Genomic DNA, 22,260 nt, shown 5'->3' on the forward strand with positions numbered 1-22,260 from the left:
AGAAGTGGAGAGAAAAGTTGGAGGGACTGAGAAATAAAGGGTGTGTTGGAAAGGTGTTTGTTTGCATCCAGTTTTGGGGGTGTTTTGAATGGAGGATCTCCAGCTTTCAGCCATGAAGGGCAGAGATTCCTATTTAGTTATTTTAATGAAAGCCAAGTAGAAAACAATTTCTTGGAGCTAAGCTGTAGAGAAAGATCCTCTGTGGTGCAAAAGTCCCATCACACTTCCACAAGTGTGCAGCAGTGCATTTCTACAGCTTTTCAGAGATGCCTTTTCAGGGAGACAGGCACTGCTGGGGGCATGCAAAGGGACGTGAGGCTCCTGGGGGTGCAGGAGAAGACCTTACCAAGGAGAAGAGATGAGTGGGAAATGAAGAGGGAGCAAGGTCATGAAGTTACTTCTATGGCTTGCTTTATTTGTTGTTTCTAAATGAAATCCCCAGCCAGGCTGGACAGCTATTTATGGCCAGGAAGCCGTCAAGTAATAGTTCCTTAATATAGAAGTTGACCTGTCCAGGGCTTCCTGGAGCAACTCTTCCTCTTGTCAAAAGAGATGGATCACTTGATTTTTATTATAAACAACAGGCTAAAGATGATCAGGGAGAGTGAATCTGACAACAAGTCACGACTCAGCTGAGATGGAGGGTGATGTTTTCCACCATGCAGCCCTTGCTGGAGGAAAGGAGATGCTGCAGGCACTGGGGAGCATCAGTGTCCTCCAGTGCTGCCATAGCTCAGTGCTGCTCCCTCAATGCAGCCCTGTGCAGGGGGGCTCAAACCACAGTTTTATCAAACCCCATGAATGAAATTATTTTTGCAGGAGTATTTCTTGTGTGTCCAGAGCTTCATTAGCAGCTTGCATCATGCCAAGCTCCTGTGCCAGGGCAGGGGCTGTCAGGAAGGGACATCCCTCTAGCACTGGGCTCAGCAGTGGCACACCATGTTTGCACGGGCAGATTCTCACCGTGGATCCACATCTCCACCAGTTGTTTTTCCACTCTCTGGTCTGCCAAGATCCACAGCAGAGCCAGACACAGCCATGCAGCAGATAACCCCTCAGCACAGGGGGACAATATCCGCAAACCCAGACCAAACCTTGTCTGTTGGAGTCAGGAAAATGGGTGATGTGTCCCAGTCTCAGAGACCTGGGACATGGGCAGGCAGAAGGCAATAGGAGTCCTGGGTGTAGTGTGAGTAACAGTCCCAGGCAGCTCCCCAAACCCCAAGATTTGCAGGCAAAAAAAAAGGCAACACAACCCAAGTCGTGGCAAGATGATTTCTGTGGATGATGGCAGGGGGTCCACGCTTTTTCTTCTGTGTGACCCCGAGGGGGAGAGTTATTTTAAAGGCAAACAAGAAGACCTAAACAATGCCAAGATGTTGACACCAGTGGCTCCAGCAGCTTTATTTATTGCCTGTTGGTAACCGTCGGCCGGGCGTCGGGATGCTCCGGGGGCTGGTGGCTGACGAAACAAGGCAGAGGGACAAGAAGTGAAACAGCCAGGACATGTGTAATTTTTCCTTCCTGCTCTCTCCCTGCACTCACTGGTTGGCGTCATCCACAGTGCTGGTTTTACATTACTCAGGAGTATCTTCCAACCTTTTGCTCCCATCCCCAAGGCAGGAGCCGTCCCCACAGGCTTCTGGCTCCTCGTCAGCCCTAATGGGAGAGGCAGCCTCATCTGCACAGCTCTGTGGGACTGGGGGGCTGCCTTTCCTCCTGGACCATGCACCCTCATGGGAGCCAGTACCTCAGAAGCCTCATCCTCTGCAGGTCTCAGCCTTTCAGTAGCCACATCCAGGGGAACATAAACTCCTTCCAGTTGTTATAGAATGAACCACAGAATCCCAGAATGGTGAGGGTTGGAAGGGACCTCCCGAGCTCCTCCAGCCCAAACCTCTGCTAAAGCAGGTTCCCCTCCATCGGGGGCACAGACACATGTCCAGCTGGGTTTGGAAACCTCTCAAGCAGGAGCCTCCACTCCTTCCCTGGGCAGCCTGGGCCAGAGCTCCCTCACCTGAACAGCAAATATTTTCCTCATATTCAAGTGGAATTCCCTGTGTTCCAGCTTGTGCCTGTTGCCCTGTGTCCTGTCACTGGGCACCAAAGAAAAAAAGACTATCCCCATCCTCTCAACACCCACTCTTTAGATATTGATAAACATTGGTAAGGTCCCCTCTCAGTCTTCTCCAGGCTAAACAGCCCCAGGGCTTGCAGCATTCCAAACCTGACATTTTGAAGACCTTCCCTAGGAGGTCCATGTCCCTTTGCATGACTCATTACATGGAAAAGAGGAGTATTTGTCTCAGTGGTTGTGAACAAACACCATGGGAAATTTTGGGTCTTCCCAACTCATGCTACATCCTCAATCACAATACAACAGCCACCTGCTTGCACAGCCCAGCTCAGCCTGTGTGCTCGCAGGAGTCTGAATGGTTGGGGGTGGCAGAAACAGAGGAGATTGGACTGAAAAATAAAGGCTGGGAGAATCAAACCTATCACTTGACCTGGAGGTTATGGGCTTCCCAGGCAGCAGGCACTGCTCATCTCTGCCTGGCTCCAGCCAGTAGGCAAGGAGCTGCCTGGGGTCAGACCCTGCCCAAGCTCTGCTAACATCACCCTCTGAGGCCACGCTCACCCCTTCCTGCCCCATCCCCAACCAAGGCTGATTCACAGAAGCATCTCAGAGACTGACTTTTACTCCTCTTTCCCAAACCCTTCCTCAGTCTCCTTGGTGCTCTCTCCCTTTCCCAGATATGGTGTGTATTTACTCTCCTACAGGTCTAGTGGCTTGTGGACAATTATTATCTTTACTGTTGTTGTACAGCTGCCTCAGAGCTATCAATTGCCTTTGTTCAAAGGTCACCTGCCCAGATGATTTTATGACATGACTACAATGATTTTTTCCATTTTGCACTTTATACTGATGCCACGATGATTTTTACCAAGTCAGCGAGTGAGTAATGAAGCACTTGAGCCTATAAACACATGTTGTTCATGTTTATGACCATATTAATAGCACAATAAAATCATTGCTCACCCAAGCAGTTGCTTTAAAAAAGAAAAGAAGGGGGAAAAAAGGTTTGTTTCTTTTTAATTTCTGGAAAATTGTGGTTCAGTGTTTGCTGGGAGCCCTGAAGCCCCAGACTCTCTAATGGGGTGTCACTTTCATGTTGGAGCACAAAGAGCCATCATTTTTTCCTGTGTTCCACACAGAAATCTTCAGCACAACTTGTGTGGCATCTCAGCTACTGACCAAGCTCTGCCCCAACTGCAAATGCTATCCAGCTGGCAGAGAGCTTTAGCTCTTCCATTACCCAGGCTTTGAGGATACACAACCCCTGAGTAAAGCCATGCACCCAAGTCACTGGTTAAACTGATTTATGCCAGCTGAGGAACATTCCCATTCTGGTTATAAGAGGATGGACTGAGGAAGCTTCTTTCTTAGTCCTAGTGTTTGACAAGAAGGGGAAGTATTGTGTGAATCCAAGAGGCTTCTGGAAAGAAGGTGGAAGCAAGGCTGTGAGGCAGGTACAGCAGTGCTGTGGAGGCTGAGGGTGGGTTAGGGGCTCTGCTGCTGATTTCTTTGATGGCCCTGGAAGTGCTTGGTGGTGCAAACTCACTGCTGCTTCCCAGTCCTTGTCCCCTGCTCCTCTCCAGTGCTTTTTATTCCTCAGTTGGTTGTGTGCCAGCAAAGCAAACCAGTCATGTTGCTTTCCAGGTCTGTGTGCTGCAGTAATTAAAGGTCCAGGCTATTTACTTGTGCAGCAGCTAAACCAGAGAGCAATAGTCAATCTCACCATTGTATGCATAGGAGCAGAAAACAATCAGCACTGCTCCTTTCATCACATCAGGTGGTCCTTCTTGGAGAAACATTTGTTGCCAGGGGTTGGTAAAGGTGGTGGCTTCAAGAACCTCTCTCCCTTTCAGCATCAAATTTACATTGAATAACCCAAAAGACACTTAGTGAGGAGCAGTAACACCTTTTGCAAAGTGGTTTTCTCTCAAGGAAACTCCTCAAAGGGAGGTTTGGTGAGAAGCAGCACATATCAAAAAGGCTCTTGTTAAAGGGAATTTATTCCCATGTCCTGTCATCATCTATGAAAACCTCAGATGCATATTTCAGCAAAACTTCTCCCCAAGAGTAGCAGCACAGGTAACATGCCATGGACACAGGAGGTGCTGAGAGGGCAGAGGAGCAGTGGTGGACAAGTGGTGCAAGTTGGGAAAAAGCAGTTTTATCTGCAGTGCTTCAGTGCCACTGGGACTGTGAACATTTGCCAGCTTTTGGCCTGTCCTTTCAGGCTGTCAGTAAGAAATGCATTAGTATTAGAACTAAAGAAAGATTTTCCTACCACTGTTTCCACAGCTGTGTTAAATGTGGCCAAGAGCCACCTTTGACTATTGTGGTGTTTGAAAATCACAGAATGGTAGGATGGGAAGGGACCTCCAGAGATCATCTAGTCCAATGTTGGAGTCTGGGCTGCCTCCAGGACCAGTTCCTCAGCTGGTGCAAGGTGAGAGTGCCAAACTGGTCTCCCATGTAAAGACTTAACCTCATTAACAGGATGCTATTTACATTTCCTGATGATCCAGGAGAAAACAAGAGAAAGTGGGAAAATTTTGTCATTCAAGTAGGAGAATCTGTCTTGCCTTGGGTGCAAAATCAGCTGCTTCATGCCTGTGAAAGCTTTGAGAGCCCTCATCTCAGGGATGGATGCAAATAAGAGCATGCATGGGGGAAAGGATCCATAGAAAAGAGTAAAATAAGCAACTCTTACTATTTTTTTCTCTGAACTGAGAAAATGGCTTGAAGTAAACACTAATGGAAGCATCCAGCCCTTGTTCCAGTCTTACCTGCACTTACATTTCCCCTGCTCCAGGGCAAGGCGTGGGATTACACTGAGGATTGAATGGGAGGAAAGGAGATTTGGGCACAGAGGGGCTGTGGATCAGGGCTCTGATGGTGCTGTTATTTCAGGTGTCGGTATCATTCTGCCCATCTGTTCACTCTCTGCTTATAATAAAGAAGAATGGCTCCTGGAAGGGCTGGAAATGACGGGTGTTTAGCTGCAGGAGCCTGCTCTAACATTTGACTGGAGAGGTGTTTAAGCTGCTTTTAGTGATATGGCCCCAGCAAGAGGGGTAGAAAAATAGTACTGGAGACACCACCCCTCTGTGTGCCAGCAGGAGGACTAAGGTGAGAGGCAAAGTGGAATCTGTGGCGTTAATCATTTACCACAGGCGTGATGGAGGCTGTAACAGACACTCTGTGTGTGTGTACAGGGATCTGCAAGCATAAATGTTAAATGGGGAAGGTGCTGCTCAAAGGGCATCATAAAGTGGCCTTTTTGGAAGGCAGTTTATTCAGATCCACCTTTGTTTGCTGTGTGGGAGCACATTCCCATGCTGTGTTGCTGGCAGGGCCATGGCTGTGAGCATGGATGGGGACTGCAGGGTGGTTGTTGCTCCTGAGCCTGACCTTGACATCTTCCTTCCCTGATTAATAATGCCTCAACATCAAATAGGAGCATAGAGCTTGCAGAGAAGGTGATGGCTAATGATGAATGTGGAGGCATACAGGTGGTGTTTGAGCTGGACTAGTGGGGATTCCCTTGGAAGGGTGTAAGCTTGTTTTCCTGCTGTCCTACAGCATCTGGAATATGTTTTCAATCCATTTAATTTTATCCATTATGGCAGCATGGATACATTATGTGTATGTTATTTTTACATTTAATAATGCAGGTACAATAACAGGGCAAGATTTGGGATTGACTTGGCACTCATGTAGCTGACCATGCTACCATCACCTTCCTTTAACAGGAACAAGGGATAAACACAGACTGCCATTCCTCCATAACCAAGTCCATCCCAATCAACAGCAACCAGGTGATGTCTAAATGCACCTGCAGTGTCTGTGACTCCTAGGAAAGTCCCAAAACGTGAAAGGCAGCACAGCTTCTCCTGGAGGAGGCTGAGGCTCCAGCAAAGCTGCTCCAGGATTATCTGTCCCAGAAGGAAAGTTGGTCTCATCAGTATTCCTGCAACAGCCTTTGCTACACTCTCACAAATGATTGGCAGTGAGTTGAGCTTTGCTTTTAAATCATACAGCTTTAGATCGTATTAAAACATGATTAGAAAGGATTTAACCATTTAAAATATTAATAATGGATAGTTCATTTCAGAGCAGCCAGTTCTAATACCAGTGCTCCTTCTTGGACAGGCTGTGCTCTGAGGTTATTGGCTTTGACATTGCTGTTTGCTCTTATATTTAAACAAAGTTGCCGAATTGGTCTTCACGTTGCTTCCTTTCCCCAACACTGTGGGGTACCCTGGGCACCCCCATTGCAGAGCTGTTGTTACCTTTGCAGAGTTAATGGTAATACATCTGGGAAGAGCCACATCTACCTCATCACCTTGAAGCTGCCATGTTTGGGAGAGCATGAGTAGCACCCTGGGAGCTCTTGGTCTGCCCTTGTCTCCTACCCTGGAGATTTGCACCTATATCTAAACCAGTGTCACAGACAGGAAAAGCACTGTGTTATACAATTGTGAGGGATGACAGCCAGGGCAAGTTGGAGACACCACTTTTGTGCTGGCACTTTTCCTTCTCAGTAGCTCAAGGTCTCAGAAGTTCTCTGTGCTCACATAGGGTTGGTTTTCTTAAACTTTTTGAAGCCTGTGATTGCTCTGAAACAAAGATATCTCCTGGCTTTCCCTTTTCTGGCTTGGTTTGTGCATCACCAATCATCTTAGTTACAGCAGTGTCAACGGGGCTTGTAACATAACCACAAAATCAGTTACATCTGGATTGTACTCAGCAAGGTCACTGGGGAGGGAGTTCCTCTTGTGTTTTAAAGGCAGCCTGAATCAATGGCAACCAAGCCCTCTTAATTTTGCAGCAGGCAAAAGCCAAAAGGAAAAACCACAATAGCACCCATGTTTTCCAGTTAAAATAACTGCCTCCTCTTGTAATTAAATCCAGTTTTGATTTTTCAATGAAAACCAGGCTAGGGATCAGTCTGTAATTAGTAGGAAATTGGTTTGGGTGGAATAGGAATCTACTTATCTCTTCATCAGAAATTAAATCTAAGCAAAACCAGAATCAGATTTGAGGTTGATAAGCTCTTTTTTAACTTGGCATTTGAGTGCTTCTGAATTTCCCACTGAGACTGAAAACTAGGAGTTAAAAAGTCAGGGAGAAATCCCTGATTTCTCAGTCTTAGAACCAGGAAATTTGGGGACTTCCTTGGGAGGTTTCCTGGGAGAATGACAACATGCTTTTTGTTATCACTGATGCCCCTTTTTGAAGTGCACAGTTGGGCTGCAGAGAGTACCACAAACATGTTGAAGTTATTTTTCCATACTGAGTCATTCTGCCCAAATGTGTGAATTCATTAAACACACTGAGTTCCTGTTAACTGCCAGCTTGGGTCTCTGCTGCAGCCAGCTCAGTGTGTATCCTCGAAGTGGAGGCTTATCTCATGAGCTTCCTGAGTCTGCAGAATTGAATGAAAGTCTCACCAGGAAAAGTGGTTTGTTTTGCTTTTAGTTTGTTTTGTAAGAAAGCTGAGAATTTCCCTTCCCAGCCAAAGTCTGAACTGACCAGGGAGAAGCTCACAGGTTTCAGTGTGTCAGATCCTCAGGCTCTCCAGCCTAAAATACCTAGCTATGCATTTTCAGTCCTCCACTGAAATCAAGTATTAATTCAGTTCTGATTTGGAGAGAGGCTGTGCATGTGCTGTCCTGTTGTCAGTTGATTTCCTTCCCTTCCCCAGAGACAGTTTTGGTAAAACATTGGTAAAATGTTTTACCTCTCTCAGCCTTTCCAGCTGAGTTCCCCACCTTTAACCCTGCAGTGATGAGGGCACTTTCTGGTGTCCTCTTCATGGAAGAGGTCATCTGTCGCATCCACCCTTCGTCAGTGATGGAGCTGAGATGCAACGAGGCAAAGTTGACTCGCTGAAGGTCCAACGAGAGGTCAGCAGCAGGAATGTCCTTGTTTTCTTGACTCTGGATTTTGTCATGGAATTGGAGTAAAAACAATCTCTGTAGCAAAGTTTGGATTGTGTTTGAGAAATGTAACCACTGCTGGGGTCAGCCAGTGGGCACGGGATAGTCCCGCTGAGGGACCCAAGCTTGCAAACTCATCCCAAATCTGCATCCACATCCTGTGCAGCAGCCCTGGCCATCCCTGCCAGCACCTTGCTGTCTTCCCAAAGCAACAGGGGCTTTGTTTGCTGTAGAGAGGTCAGCAGGATATTTATACCACCAAGGTGATGCCCAAGCCAAACCCTCATCTATCTGTTAAAAAAATCCTGGATATGTAGTAAATAAAACTGTTCTCTAGTAGGTGGATTTCAGTCCTCAGTACAATAGTCTTCCTAAAAACAGATCATTTTAGGCTGAAAGGCAACAAAGGTCCTCCATTTTAGAACAAAAAGGGATTTTGTTGGAGGGGGGAAATAGCCTAAATTTGGAAAACACTTAATAACAAAGTTGTCTTAATTTAACAACAGCTTTTATTAGATTGCACTTGTCCAATGAGATTAATGGACCTTTTCCTTTGAAACTCTGGGAGTCTTTCCTAGACACTGGGAATAAGTAGGCTCCTTCAAATGTTCTGCTTCCTACAGGATTTACTGGTGAAAGATTTAATACAACTCAGCACAACCATTTCAACCTTTCTGTCTAAAAGGCTGAATTCAACCGTTTCCTGAATGTGTGTCATTTAAAGGGTTGTGTTTTCCTGTGTCATGCTCCCTGAAGCATTTTATGTCGCCTTGCTCCTATTGACTCTTTTAAGAAAACACTGCATAAGTATACAGTCACTTTCAGATAACTCAGATGTTTACTTTATGAATGAAGGAGGAAATTGAATACTCAAATAAAGTTATGCATCTAAGTGCCAGAAGCTAACTGCCCTCTTAAATTTGCTTGTCTTTTTGAAAGAGCCTTTAAAGGTAATTTATGACGTCAAGAGCCTTTCCGTAGTGCTGAGTAGGATCTCCATTGCCTCAGCTACAAATGGATGTGCTCAGCAGCCACACGTGGCTCTGGCTGAAGTCTGGCCCAGGGCTGCTGGCAGGGCAAGGACAGATGTTGTGCTTTCAGGAGCTCACGTGCACATCTTTGATCTGGCGTGGGCTCCAAAGAAACAGGCTGCTGCCTGTGCTGCTGGTTTGATGTACTTCTCTGGTACAGGCAGAGCTACAAGTGGGTGTTTCTAGCATTGCCTCACCACTGTCATACTAAGCTTTAGCTTTAGGGTTCAGTCTCACAGCTGGGGAAGCAGTATGTGGCTGCCTGGTTGAGCAGGGCCAGTTGCTGTCCTGTTTCTCCTGCCCCTGATCTGGAAAAACTTCAATCTGGTTTAGGTTTAGGAGTATAACTCAGGACAATCCCTAGCTATGCTTGTCTCTGCACTGTGCTGACACCCAAGGTAATTGTTTTTTCCTTACAATAGTTGGCAAGCATGATTGAATTTGCCTTGAATTATAAAACAAAGCAATTCCTCAGTGATATAACCCTGCGGACTCCTCCAGCCTTCCCTTTCTCCCTTCTCTTCAAGAGGGTTTCTCCCAGGATCTCATTGCACCACACTGATGAATGGCTACAGTAATGGGAATATGATTGGCATGATAAATGTCCTTCCTTGTCTCAGAGAGACTGTAGGACAACAAATATGAAAAGGCACTTGTGGCTGGTTTGGCTTTGCCAGGCTTTATGAGATGCTCAGTGTGTGCCCAGGTGCCAGAAGGACTCAGCTTTAGCTCACCCTGTAGAACGCATGGCTTTAATGCTCCTAAGCTCATCACCTGGCACAGGGCTTCTCAGGTTCATATCCAAGTATAATGCTTTGACATTTGTCACTTGTTTATGAAATGAGGAAAGGTTTCAGAGTCCCTTTGAGTCCTGTTGGCTGGGATGTGATTGCAAGATGAGGAGACAAGGTTTACTCTTGTGGGTTCCAGTTGGATGTGGAAGCTTACTGGCCTTCAGCTCTGTAGTTCTCAGCAAAGTCATGCCACACTCAGAGAAGAGAGTGGCCTTGAAAAGCTGCCTGCTTCTATCCCACATCCCTGCCCAGCCTCAGGGCCATGGGCCAAGCTCTGCTTCACACAATAACCTTTGAGCCAAGGACTCTTGAGGAAAGGTCTCAGATCTCCTTCTCTCCTAAAGTCCGAAATACCTGTATTGGAGCAGGGACATGCTGTGGGTTATGTGGCAGGTGAAAGCAAACCGGGCAGAGGTCACTTGCAAGGTCCAATCTTTCCCTTGGCACAGGCTGCACCACCAGTAGGATCCCTATCACACACTAATATTGGATTATGATCGTGAGACTCCACAATGTCACACTGATAAGGGCGAGGTTTTTCCCCTGTATGAGCCTGTTTCATTTTAACACGTAGGTATGTCAAGTGAAGGGAATATTTTCCCTTCTGCATCAGACTCCAACTTTGCCGAGATCGGTCAGAGGAATGTGTTTGTAAATGTCAGAGCTGGCAAGGGCTACAGTTGTGGGGTACAGAGTGCTTCAGAGGCTGTGGGGAAGGGAAGGTGCTGGGTGAGCAGCTGTGTGATGCTGTGGGTCAAGAAGTGAAGGAAATTCTGGTGTTCACCAGCCTCACCAACTCTGTTTCAGAGGTTATTGCAAGGACAGTTAAATCATGAATAGTTACCAGTCTCTCCAAGCTCATCCAGCTAGTTTCCAGAGCAAGCTAGAAGAACACTATCAGTCCTACTTGCTCAGGTCCTTCTGACACAAGCAAGAGCTTGGCACAGCCTGTGAGAGTACATTTACACCAGTGGCCAACATGAGGAGCTCCAAAGGCAGAGATGGACCAAGACATCGTGGTGGAAGCAGCTTATGTTGCTGAACGAGTCAGAGAGCCCTTTTGCAATCCTAGACAAAATTTTCCATCAGGAATGGATGTTGCAGAGACAGAAACAGCCTGGCAGCTGAAAAACTTTCTGCTGCTTCCACTTGAGCAAGGCTTGCTTGCAATGTGTGCCACCCAAACCAAGTCACCTTTGAGGAAGGAGAGGTGGGAGTCATTTGAAGGAGAAAAATATGGTTTCAGAAAGCAAATATGCATTGGGAAACTCCATTGTCTAGGGCTGGTTCCCACACAGACTATGTGATCACCTACTCACTCCCTCCAAACCCAAAGGTCCCTGGGGGAGAAGATAAAGTGGTACTTGAGGAAGTGCACTGGCTTCCCTTGGGCTGAGCTTGAATTGATGAATTAAAATGGAGAAATGCATCACCAGCTTGTGTTCTCTGGTCATTTCCTACTGAAAAACCTCTTCAAAACCTCTGCCAGATCCATATGCATCCAAGTCAATACTGTACACCAAAATGTCAAAGTGGACAATAGCAACTAAAAATAGGAAAGACAGGAATTTGCCTATAATATTTTTAAACTTGAAGCATGGCAAAGCTATATATAACCAACACAGAAAACTGGAGTTTGTTGCTTAAAATAGGAAAACAAAAAGTGTGACTTTTTAGCTGGATAGCTGGCTTGATGTAGCTGTAATTTCAAAACCAATAACCCTTGTTGGGCAATGCACCTTTCTGCACTTGCCCCAGGGTTGTGTGAAGGCTTCCTGGGAAACTGGGGGCAAGCACAGGTCATATTGTAAAAGCACAGAGGGGATTTTACCCCCTTCTCCTGTTTGCTGTTTAATTGAACAGAGGGAGGGGTGGAGGATGGGGCTCTGATTGCAGGGGCAGTGTGGAAGCGGGATCATGGCAATGGGTCTCTTGGCCATGGATCAACATGTGAGGCAGCTCCTGACTTCACCTTTTGCTCTCCAGTTTGCACTGGAAAGCTGCTCTCTATGCTGCTCCTCACAGTGACAAGAGGGACAAGTCAAGGCTGCTGCTCCCTCTGCTGACTCTGGCTGAGAGGAGGCTCATCCCTGGGCTAGTGCCTGTGCCCGTGTCCCAGCTGGTGCCAATGCACAACCCCACAGCATCTCTGAGGGTGGAAACCCCCCTGCCAGATGAGATGTTTTGGGTAAATATTTGAAAGAGCAGTTTCAATTTACATCAGAAGTAGATGAAAGAACAGGAAATAGGGTGTTGAGCAACTGCTTTGTTTTTAAATGTATTTCTGTGACAAAGTATATGATTTTAACCAAAGAATATCTTGATGATAAAACATTCAGTCAGGATCCAACCTTGAATCAAAGAAAACTTTGCCATTGAATTTATTGGAAACGTGTTCAAGTCTGTAATCTGCAACTAGAGCTCTTTGCCTTCCCCCCCCCCGCCCCTGCAGATCCCTTTAATCCTTTAGCAACTATGTGTATTTTCTAAAGAGGTTTTCTGTCTGTCCCAGGGGTATAAAATCACAATGGGAAAGAAGTGCTGCTTATAAACTGTGAGCAACTGCAATCTGCTTCCAGCTCTGTTGGTAACACCCTGTGGATATTTGCCTCTCAGAGATTAGAGGAACAAAGCAAGAAGAGAGCAGCGTTCCATTATGGTGGAGCATATAATATTGTGATTATTACTCATGCCCTCCATCTAATTAATCATTTTGTGTGTTATTTGAAGGCAAACAGGGCCTTTGGTTCATTATCGCTTATACATACACAGAACTGGAGTCACTTCAGCTCTGTCAGACTTGGTTAATCCCTGCCTGGGTTTTGTACATGTCTGAGTATCTGAATCATGTACATGGCAAATGATCTACTAATATGTTTGCTCCACCAGTTTGTTCATATGGAGCCAAATATATGAAAGCATTCAAACTCCGGAAGGTGCAGATATGGTCCTAATGGACTTGACAAAGGCACCTGATGTTAAAGGTTGTGGAAAAAAAGGGGTTGCTGATGAAATGCTTTTCTTTTTTCTTTTTCCTTTTAAAGTGATTTTGTTTGCATTTCTTTTATTATTTATATTTTACCCTGCTCAGTGTTTTGAGCTGCGAGGCAGTAACGGGGATCAGGAAAACGCTGAACTCTGTGAAAACAGAATTAGGGGGCAAAAATGTCTTTTTAATCTGAAGCAGAGGCAAGAGTGATAGCTGAAGATCAATGTCTTGTTGTATCCAAGAATGGAAGCCAGACTACTAGCTCCAGCTCAGCCAGTTACCAGAGTTACTGTGATGCTGCAGTGGTGGAATAAGTCACAGTGGCCACCTGGGTATGTGGGCAGCTCCAATGTGCAGTTATCCTGCCTGTCCCGTGGGGCAGCTGCCCTCCGCTTGCCATGCTGCACAACAGCTTCTCTTACACTGTCACTCCCAAAAGCTGGACCATGACTTTCAATATTTAAAGAAGATCCACATCATTTTTTCTCTCTGCTCCTCTCTACAAGAACAGTCTGTTTTCAGGCTCTGCACTTGGAAGACTTCACATTAAGACTGTAACATTTTGATTACAAGTGATATAAAATGCAGTTTGCTTTATTTCCTAATTAATGATGGTACATAAGGCAACAGTAAACTCAATTGCTTCCAACAGCTTTTTATATTCACTTGGAGGCATTTTCAGAAATATGACTCGTGTACCCAGCAAAATCTTTGCTTGACCAGATGTAGAAGGAAAGCACTTTTATTGGCTCCATGATAATATCACTAAAGAGGAAACAAGCTATAAAAATAAAAAAACCCACACTGAATTTGAGAGTTGCTAAACCAAAAGATACAGAAACAAATACAGAGAAGATAAGGCCTTTTACTGATAGTGATGTCCTGTGTAAATAATGCAGACACACAGAATAAGTCCCTCTGCAACGAGACTCATTAGAAACACATACATTGGCCCAGAGCAATTACTTTGATTGTTCCCCAGCTGCTTTCCACAATAAATGTCCACAGACCTACCAAGGTTGCAGCCGTTTTGCTCACCACATGTCCTTGTAGATATATAGCCATACTGAAAACAGAAGTGCAATGTATTTCCCACCCAGGATCTTAGGCTCGTTGCTTTATAGATCAGTCTTCGGGAGAAGCACTAGCCCAGGACAGTAGATTAAACAAACCTGTTCAAAGAGCTGGAGAATGAAGCATCTGCTTTCAGAAGGAATGAGTATAGCCAAGGAATATATTGACCCATTTCTATCTGGCACATGGATCTTCTCTTGGGTTTGCATCTGGCAAAAGGATGAGATGCTCCCAAATGGTGATGAAATCCATGTAGACACTGCCAGACTTGTTCACAAACGAGGCTAATTCACACTTTCTTTGCCTGCAATTAAAGATAATGGACTTATCTACACATTGGCACTCCAAGAACTCAGCAGTAAGTTTTCAGAGATGGGACACGTCTGTGTCTCCTTGGAGCACGAGAATGAAGGTGGGATTGCTGCAGTCTGTCCTGAAACTCCAGGCTGGGGACTCGTGCATCCATGGGGTAACACAGGGATCAGGATCTCAGCACCAATGCTGGAAGCACCTATAAGTGTGAAATTACACCTCACACCACTCAAACACAATAGGAGGGGGAAAAGGGGGAAAAATGGAGACAGGGTAATCCTAAGAGTTTAGATGCAAGACACATTGGTGTGTGGCTCAAATCCACCAGCTCTTGTATATTGCTTAGCATCAGGTCATAGCCTGGGTGGTAAAGAGCTAATAAACAACCAGCACCATTTTGAGAGGTTGCAGCAGTGACAGTTGTTAGGTGTGGAATCACCTTTGACATCTTCTTCAACTGGTATCATGCCCTAAGAGAAAAGTTTCCATCAACTACGCAGAAATACTAATGATCTCCTCTTCAAGAGATCTCGCTAGAAAAGTGAGAGCTATGCACTGTTGTTACGTGCAGAACAACAGGACAGGCTGTGTGCCTCGTTTAAATAAGCACAAAATTCAAGTGTTGATCATACAAATAGTCTCATTAAAGGAAAATTGAAACAGTTGGAAGTGTCATCCTTTTCAGACAGAACCTCATCACCTTGCCTTGCAGAGGTATAGCCCAAGTACCCACACTGCAAAACCACCTTTCTCCTGTGGGAGCTGCACAGTCCAGAGAAGGGCTTGGCTGAAAGTCAGGAATGAAAGCTAAATTTCCTAAGGTAAGTTTCCTTTTTTTTTCTTTGGTTTGAAATATTTAGACTGGGGAAGGTCCAATAAAAGGACAAAATAAATGAGCATGGGAGACTCCAGCCTTTGGCAGCATGATAGAAGTGTAATGTGGTAATGCAAGTAAGCTGAAAGACAGTCAGGGTGAAAATACATACACTGAGAACACTTTTGGCTTTGTATTTGTACTGTACATTGTGAGTCTGAAGGTAAGGGGGTGAGTGATTACACCAGACAAGCAGAAAGACTAAAGCTGACTCAGAACCAAAAAATTCTGTGGTAGCGTGGAGAAAGACAAGCAGTGAGAGTCAAGATTGAGCAAGACATCAAATAGATCTGTATGACACTGTTTCTAAGTGACAATAAATCTCATTTCCCTCATGTTGGTGTCCCCAGTTTCCTCTTGTCTCTGCAAGAGAGACAAAGCCATCCCAAAGCCTTTCTCAGGCAGAAGCAGGGCAGGTGCTAAATGCTCATCTTCCAAAGGCAACTCGAGACCGTTCTGCTGTGGAGATGGAAGGAAAGACATTGCCTTTGGCAAGGCTGCAAAATGGGAGCCCAGGAACTTAAGAAAGCTTTAAAAGATAGATGGAGAAAATGGAAGGGAAAGCAAGGAGCCATGTAACATTTCCCGAGATCCCCTTCCTTTGCCACAACACAATCCTCACAAAGGAATCAGAGCATGTATTTGCTCAAAAGAGTTAACCTTTATTAACAGCCCCAGCATGCCCTTCAGCTGGTGCACAGCCTGGTTCAAAGGTTTTCAAGAAAAACAACATACCATAAACCAAAGGGCAACACTAATTGGAAGCGATGTGATTTGCCTGAAAACAGCAATCCCTTGCTGGGGGTTAATAACCGGAAATTAAATTTCATGTAAGTTAACATGACCCATCATAAAGCACCAGGTGAACGAGGGACATGGGCAATAAGGGCAAGGGTTCCAAGCACACACAGTCACTGCCCTACAGCAACCCCTATTCCTTGGCAAGAGACAGTATTCCCAAAGGGTTGGTCCTCAGCTTCGATCCCCTGCTTGAAGGAAAAGCTTTGCACAATGCACCTCCTGTGGAATCAGGGGGGTGGAATAAGGAGGGATATAAATTGAGCTGCCCTTAGAAGCAGTGTTGCTTTGTTCATGTCCTCACACGTGGGGCAGGACAGCAGCAATGGCTTGCTGTGACTTGTCCCTCTGGTTTGGCATCATAGAATCACAGAATCATAGAATGGTGGGGGTTGGAAGGAAGGGACCTTTAGAGCTCATCCAGTCCAACCCCCCTGCAGAAGCAGGTCTCACCTAGATCAGGTCACACAGGAACATATCCAGGCAGGTCCACCCCAGTCCAGCTCTCACAGGTCACTGGTCCTTCAAGTGACTTTGCCTTCTGTGCTGGATATGCAAATGGAAGACTAGTCTTAAAATGGGATTGAGTTTCAGTGTTAAAATGTCATGAAATAGAGAGTGGGTGCAAAAGCAAGCTGGGATTAAACTTACTGATCATGGCATTGACTGAAGTGGAAACTCAGCTAATATTTGGACTGCAGGGCGTGTATCTCTTATAAGGAAATGGCTTAATCTGGAAAAGGAGGCAGAAACACGAGGTCAGATCCTCTCTCCTCTGCCCTCATTTCCTCTTCTGGCCACACTGCCTGCCTAGACAACACAGAAGAGTCAAGAGGCTGATGTCTCTGAGCTCAATCTCCAGGATGCATCTTTCCAGGGATTCCTACAGTGTGAGCTCCCACCCCAATCCAGGGTACCAGCAGCAACGAGAGGTGGGCGCTGGGCAGAGATGCTCTAGTTTGGTAACACCTTACAGGTAGTATGGTCCTGAGGAGGTGTCGAAGGTCCAGAAATTGTCCTGACCCTACATAATGTAATGAAGTCATCTGGCCATGCAGGCTGGTGACAACATTTAGTTAAAGATACCATTGTGGACCATCTACTTTCCTGGCAGTTCAGTTGTGCATAGAGACATGGCCTCAGGCATTTATTGTGTCTCTGATGTCACTCCCTCCACCTGGAGAGCCCACATGGTGTTTCTTGACACACCAGACAAATGTTTTCTGTTAGTTGATTTATTTGCAGCTGATGGTTAAGATGGAGAGTGGGAAAACCTGAAAGCCAACCTATGCCTGGGCAAGAGAAATTCCCATCTACAGCATGGGCTGTGGAGAAGGTGGTGATAAACAAGCAGCCCTGAGGATGGACAGCTCTTTGTGGCTGTGAACCAGGAGCTCTGCTCATAGCAAGCTGCTCCTGCTGCTGCTTGGGGTCTATTTTGTTTTTGCCTGTCGCTGTGTTTGTGAGACTTTTTGTCTGTAGGCCTCTGTCCCACTGAAGCCATCCATCACCAGTGCTGACAGAGGTTCCTGCTGCCCGAAACAGCCAGGAAGACTCAGTGGAGCCAGAACCTCAGGGGTCAAGTCCAGGTTGTCGTGTCTCAGCAAACGCTGCTCAGGATACGCACAGGCCGACGTCACGTTGGGCAAGCAGCGGAGGACAGAGAGGGAGGAGAAGGAAGGGTAGGATGTAATCTTTCACCCTGTGAACAAGTACGTGGGATGGGAAGATTTCTTATTGCTGCTTCCAGGGGTCTGGCCTCAGGGAGGTGGAGGAAGGGAGTCCCCAGGCTGGGCAGAGAGCACCCGCTGCTTCCACATCCCTGGCTCCACTCTCTGGAGAATCTGCTCCTGATTTCTGGCTGCAGGAAAAATGTAAAGGGAAAATGTCTGGGACATGATGCTGAACTCCATGGTGCTTCTTGTGTGGATGAAGAAAGGGAAGATCTAAAGGCACAAATGCATCATGATCCAGCATGAGCTCAGAAGGAGGGCTTGTATGCATGGCATTGAACTGATGGGCACAGGCATGAGCTCAGGGTGCCCCAGGGCAGCTGCCTCCCAGCTCACACTATAAAGCAGATGATGGATGCCTTGGGCTTCCTTCCTCTCCAGGGTACCAGCACCATCTTCCTCTTCACTCTCACCAGCAAACCCAGCAGACCAGTTCTGTAACTAAGCAATTCCTGCAGCTGGCTTGACTCAGAGCTATTGCCCAAAGCTCCCCCAGTACTCCCAGTAGCAATGGTCAGCTAATCGAGGCTGGCAACCCTTATTCAGCTGCCGGTCTCCCAAAATGTCCTGTCTCCCTCATGGGTTGGGAGCATTGCCCTGGGGCTGAGCCCTCACTACACAGCTGTTCCCATGTGCTACCCCAGCTAACAGTGACAGGGGCATACCACAGCCCCCCTGGGCATCCCCATATTATTTTTGGCAAACCCCATAAAGTCACTGGGACAATGACCCCAGAGATGGGCATCCACTGAGCTTCTCTCAAGCAGGTACTGGAGATCCCCCACTGAGCAATGACAACGGGCAATATGGTCACAGCCCACTCCCAAATTGCACTTTATTTGCTCCTTTCTCCCTGGAAGGATGCTTTACTCTCCCATTGCACCTCCAAACCAGACCTAGGGCTGCCTCCTGCCCTGGGATCAGCCCCAGCCAGCTCACACAGAAGAGCAAGCACTCAGGCACACTCACATTGTTTCAACACATTTGCTTAATTAGTTTATCAAGAAATGTGTTTGGCCTGGTCTGATACTTGGGAAATGCTGTCTGTCCTTTGCAGGCATCCTACAGGGCCCCAGGGAGCTGACAGACCCTGGCTCCTTCCTATCTCTCCTTAACTCCATTTGCCAAGCCTATTTCCCATTATTTTTTTTTCCATGTAGCACTCCCTCACTGGTTTAGGATTAAAGTAGTAGATAACAACATTGTGCCTAAAAGAAGGCTATGACAGGTAGAGGAACAACATGAGCAAGGACTGGGAAGAGTACCTGGAAAAATGTTAAACACATGAAAGTGAGGGAACTTGAAATATCTTCTTATCCTCTTCCAGGTAAATTCTCTGCAGATCAGAGCCACTTCATAGAAGTGACAATGAAGGAAAAATGACTCAGTGTGCATAAAATATTCATTCCATGCTTCCCTACATGGAGCAGAAGCAGCTCTGTTACACAATGCCGTGTGGCTCAAATGGGAGGTGGGAATTACCCCCCCTCCACTCCCAGCTGTAGCACATCCAGCAACCACTGCCCAAGGCTTTCCTTTGTGATCATCTCCCTCTAACAAAGCCTGTTTCAATGAGAATGGTACAGATCCAGATAGTACCTCTTTAAGAGCAAGAAGGGTGTTCTGCAGCTGAGGTTGGAGGGGCTGGGCTATATAAAGGAGGTTATTGGGTTGCTCTGTGTGTTGGTAGAGAAAGAAGGTGCTGCTGGTCTCAGGTCAGCAGCAGCCTCCTCCTTGATGATGCAGCCTTTACTCCCCTGTGAGTACTTTCTGCTCTTGTCTGCAGCAACCAAGGCTCAAAGCCTAAGCAAGCTCAGGAGAAGGGAGGGTCATGGACCTGCTCCTTCCTGGGGCCCCTGCAGACACCATCTGTGTTAAATTGTACAGGGATGCAGCTTCAGGGTCTGAAGGAATCCTGGATTCTGCCAGAGGTGCTTCATCCATCAGTGGAAAGGTGTGAAATCCTCTTCCTCCCCCAATGAGGATTGGGTCTGAGACCTCCCTGCTCCTGTTCCCAAACTGATGATGATGATGACGTGCCACTTACAGGGTTTCTCTGCTCAAGTTTGGCAGGACATGGCCAGAGTAGCCCATCTACTCAGCTTCACCTGCAGCTTTTTGTATGTGGGATTACTGGGGCAAAGCAGCCAGTCCTGGCTGCTTTATTATCTGAAAACCAGCTTTGTTGTGGTAACAGCTGAACACTTTCAAGGGGTTATTTCCATTCTAACCCTTCCCATGGCTTCTGATGACAGCTGTAGGTATCTCATTTTGTTTCCTCTTGCTTCATAATCACCTTCCATTAAATTAAGTTCATAATGTGGGAGTTTTTTGGTGGGTAAAACTTAATCAGAGGGCTCTCATCAGTTCTCCAAGTCTAGTTAATGGCCAGGTAGAAGATAATGAGGAAGCCAGCACTCATGGGTATAACCTAATGCATCTGGTCTTTGACAGACAGTTAATTACTGGTTGGAAAAGTCCCACAGTGCCCAACTGATGTTTCATAGGCTTAATGTCTCTTCTTCAACTCCATTAATGTCTTGGATCCAACACTTGGCTTCTTACCTGGCATTGGTGCCATGAGAACAGTTTGCTGCTCTGTGTAATCCTGGGGCAAAAGGAGTCTGAAGAGGGAGACTCAAACCCAGTTTTGAGTTGGGTGGTTTTGGTACAGATACTTTGAAATGATGAGATATAAACTGCAGAAAAAGCCCCTCACTGCTATGATTTTTTTCCTCCTGATAGTCATCTTTCTTTTTTAAGTTAAGAATAGATCAGGTGGGGGAAAAAAGACCTTATTCTGTTCAGTGCCTGGAAGATGAACACAAGAAGGCATTTTCAGACTAGTTGTCTCGATGTCTCCTCTGGAGAAGTAAAAGTTTATCTTTCAGCCACCACATGCCCAGTAACATTTTGGTCTCTGTGCAGGCAGGTTGCTCCAGCAGAGCCAGCTCCAGGGAAAGTCAGGAGAGCTCAGCATGGACCTACAGCTTTGACACCCACGCTCCAAAAATCCTGTGAGTACTTCTCATGATCCCAAAGGGATTTTCCTTATCTACTACCTCAGATGTGAGGCTGAATCATGACACCTAAACAAGCTACTGCAGTATCTGCTGATCAGTAGCAAAGGTCTGGGTGTACACTAAATGTCTGCATTTGGCAGACGATGTGCTGGGCTGGGGAAACAAAAACCCCACCTTTAACTGCTGCTGTTAAAATCTTGTTTGCACCCATGGGACCACTGTGTGATAACTCAATGTGTAATGGCAGCTTCATTGTCTTCAATGTGTCTAATCCCTCCTGCTCATGTTGAAACTTGTGCATCATGGTTGTACAACACTGTTTGTGCTGTTGTTCTGGGACTGTGGTTTACCTACTCTGTCCTAAATCAGGCAGGAGATACTGTAACTCTTTCAGCTGGAAAGTGATGTCTTTCTCTTCCCTTAAGATTGATGTGATTCCATTTTTCCTTGTGGGGATTAGAGAAGCATGCTTGCAGGCTCCCATTATCTTGGTGGAGGCAATATGGGACGGAGCAAGGGCAGGTGGTGTTGAGTGATCTTTGCCAGGTGCCCCTCTGGCCTTGCCAAAGCATGTGGGGGCTTTTTTCCCAACGCTTCCACTGCAGGGGTAATGTGTCTTCTGCTGCCAAGGGTACAGGAATGTCACTTCACTTGGGGAAGGCACATCATTGCAGGGTGACAGCCACTTCACCAGTCAGTCCAGCAACGCTCTGTAAAAACAAAAGGTTGCTTGCTCCGTGCCAGAAGAACTATCTTCACTCACAGTGAAATAGATCAGATGTCTGGCAATTTCAGGGAGTCTTTCTCAACAAAAACATGAGGAAGTGGGAGTCATGAGTTACACAGCAGTGTCCTCTATAGTTCAAGGCACGTTGGTTAAATATATGTCACATTTCTGTAGCTCTTTTTTGGATAAATGTTGTACAAGCAATGTACAAAATCTGCTTTCCTTCTTCATCAAATGCTTCTTCTAGATCCAATCCTGAGCCACTCACATCCTGGATTTCTTCTGCTTTGCTTTGGGGTTTTCTAGCAAATGAATAAAGATGGGTGCTCGTTTCTCAGACATCACTTCAAATATAGCACCATTCATCTGACCTACTTCTATGTACTTCTCTCCCTGTCACAAAATCCTTTAAAAAACATGACATAAGGCAAGAGAATCTTGTCTCTAATTTATCAGTAGAAGGCTTGTGCATTCCCTGTCCAAAATCACAATACAAGCCTATGGATGGGGGCAAGGAGGTGTGAAATGGAGAGGCACTGAAGAAACAAAGAGCCCTTGGTCATAGGTCATTGGAAAAAATAAGCCAGTGGTTGGAGCAAGTTCCACGGTCCAAAAAACAGATGGAAAGTAATATGGAAGCATCATTAAACTCTCCTATGGATATAAGACCAACTACTTAGCTTTCTGAGTAACTGCATAGCTCTGAAAAGAGATCCTCTTTATGCAGAGGAACTTAATTCTCACTGGAAGAAGGTCAATGCATATTTTCCCATCTAACTCCCACTGCAGGCTTTTCCTTGAGTTCAGTGAAATTTAGACTAACCTAAGCACTTGATTAAATGCAGGACACAGTCAAACTCCATCCAGGACTCTGCTGTGTTGTAATCAGTGC

Source organism: Colius striatus, chromosome 16 (assembly GCF_028858725.1).
Source record: "Colius striatus isolate bColStr4 chromosome 16, bColStr4.1.hap1, whole genome shotgun sequence".
Lineage (NCBI taxonomy): Eukaryota > Metazoa > Chordata > Aves > Coliiformes > Coliidae > Colius > Colius striatus.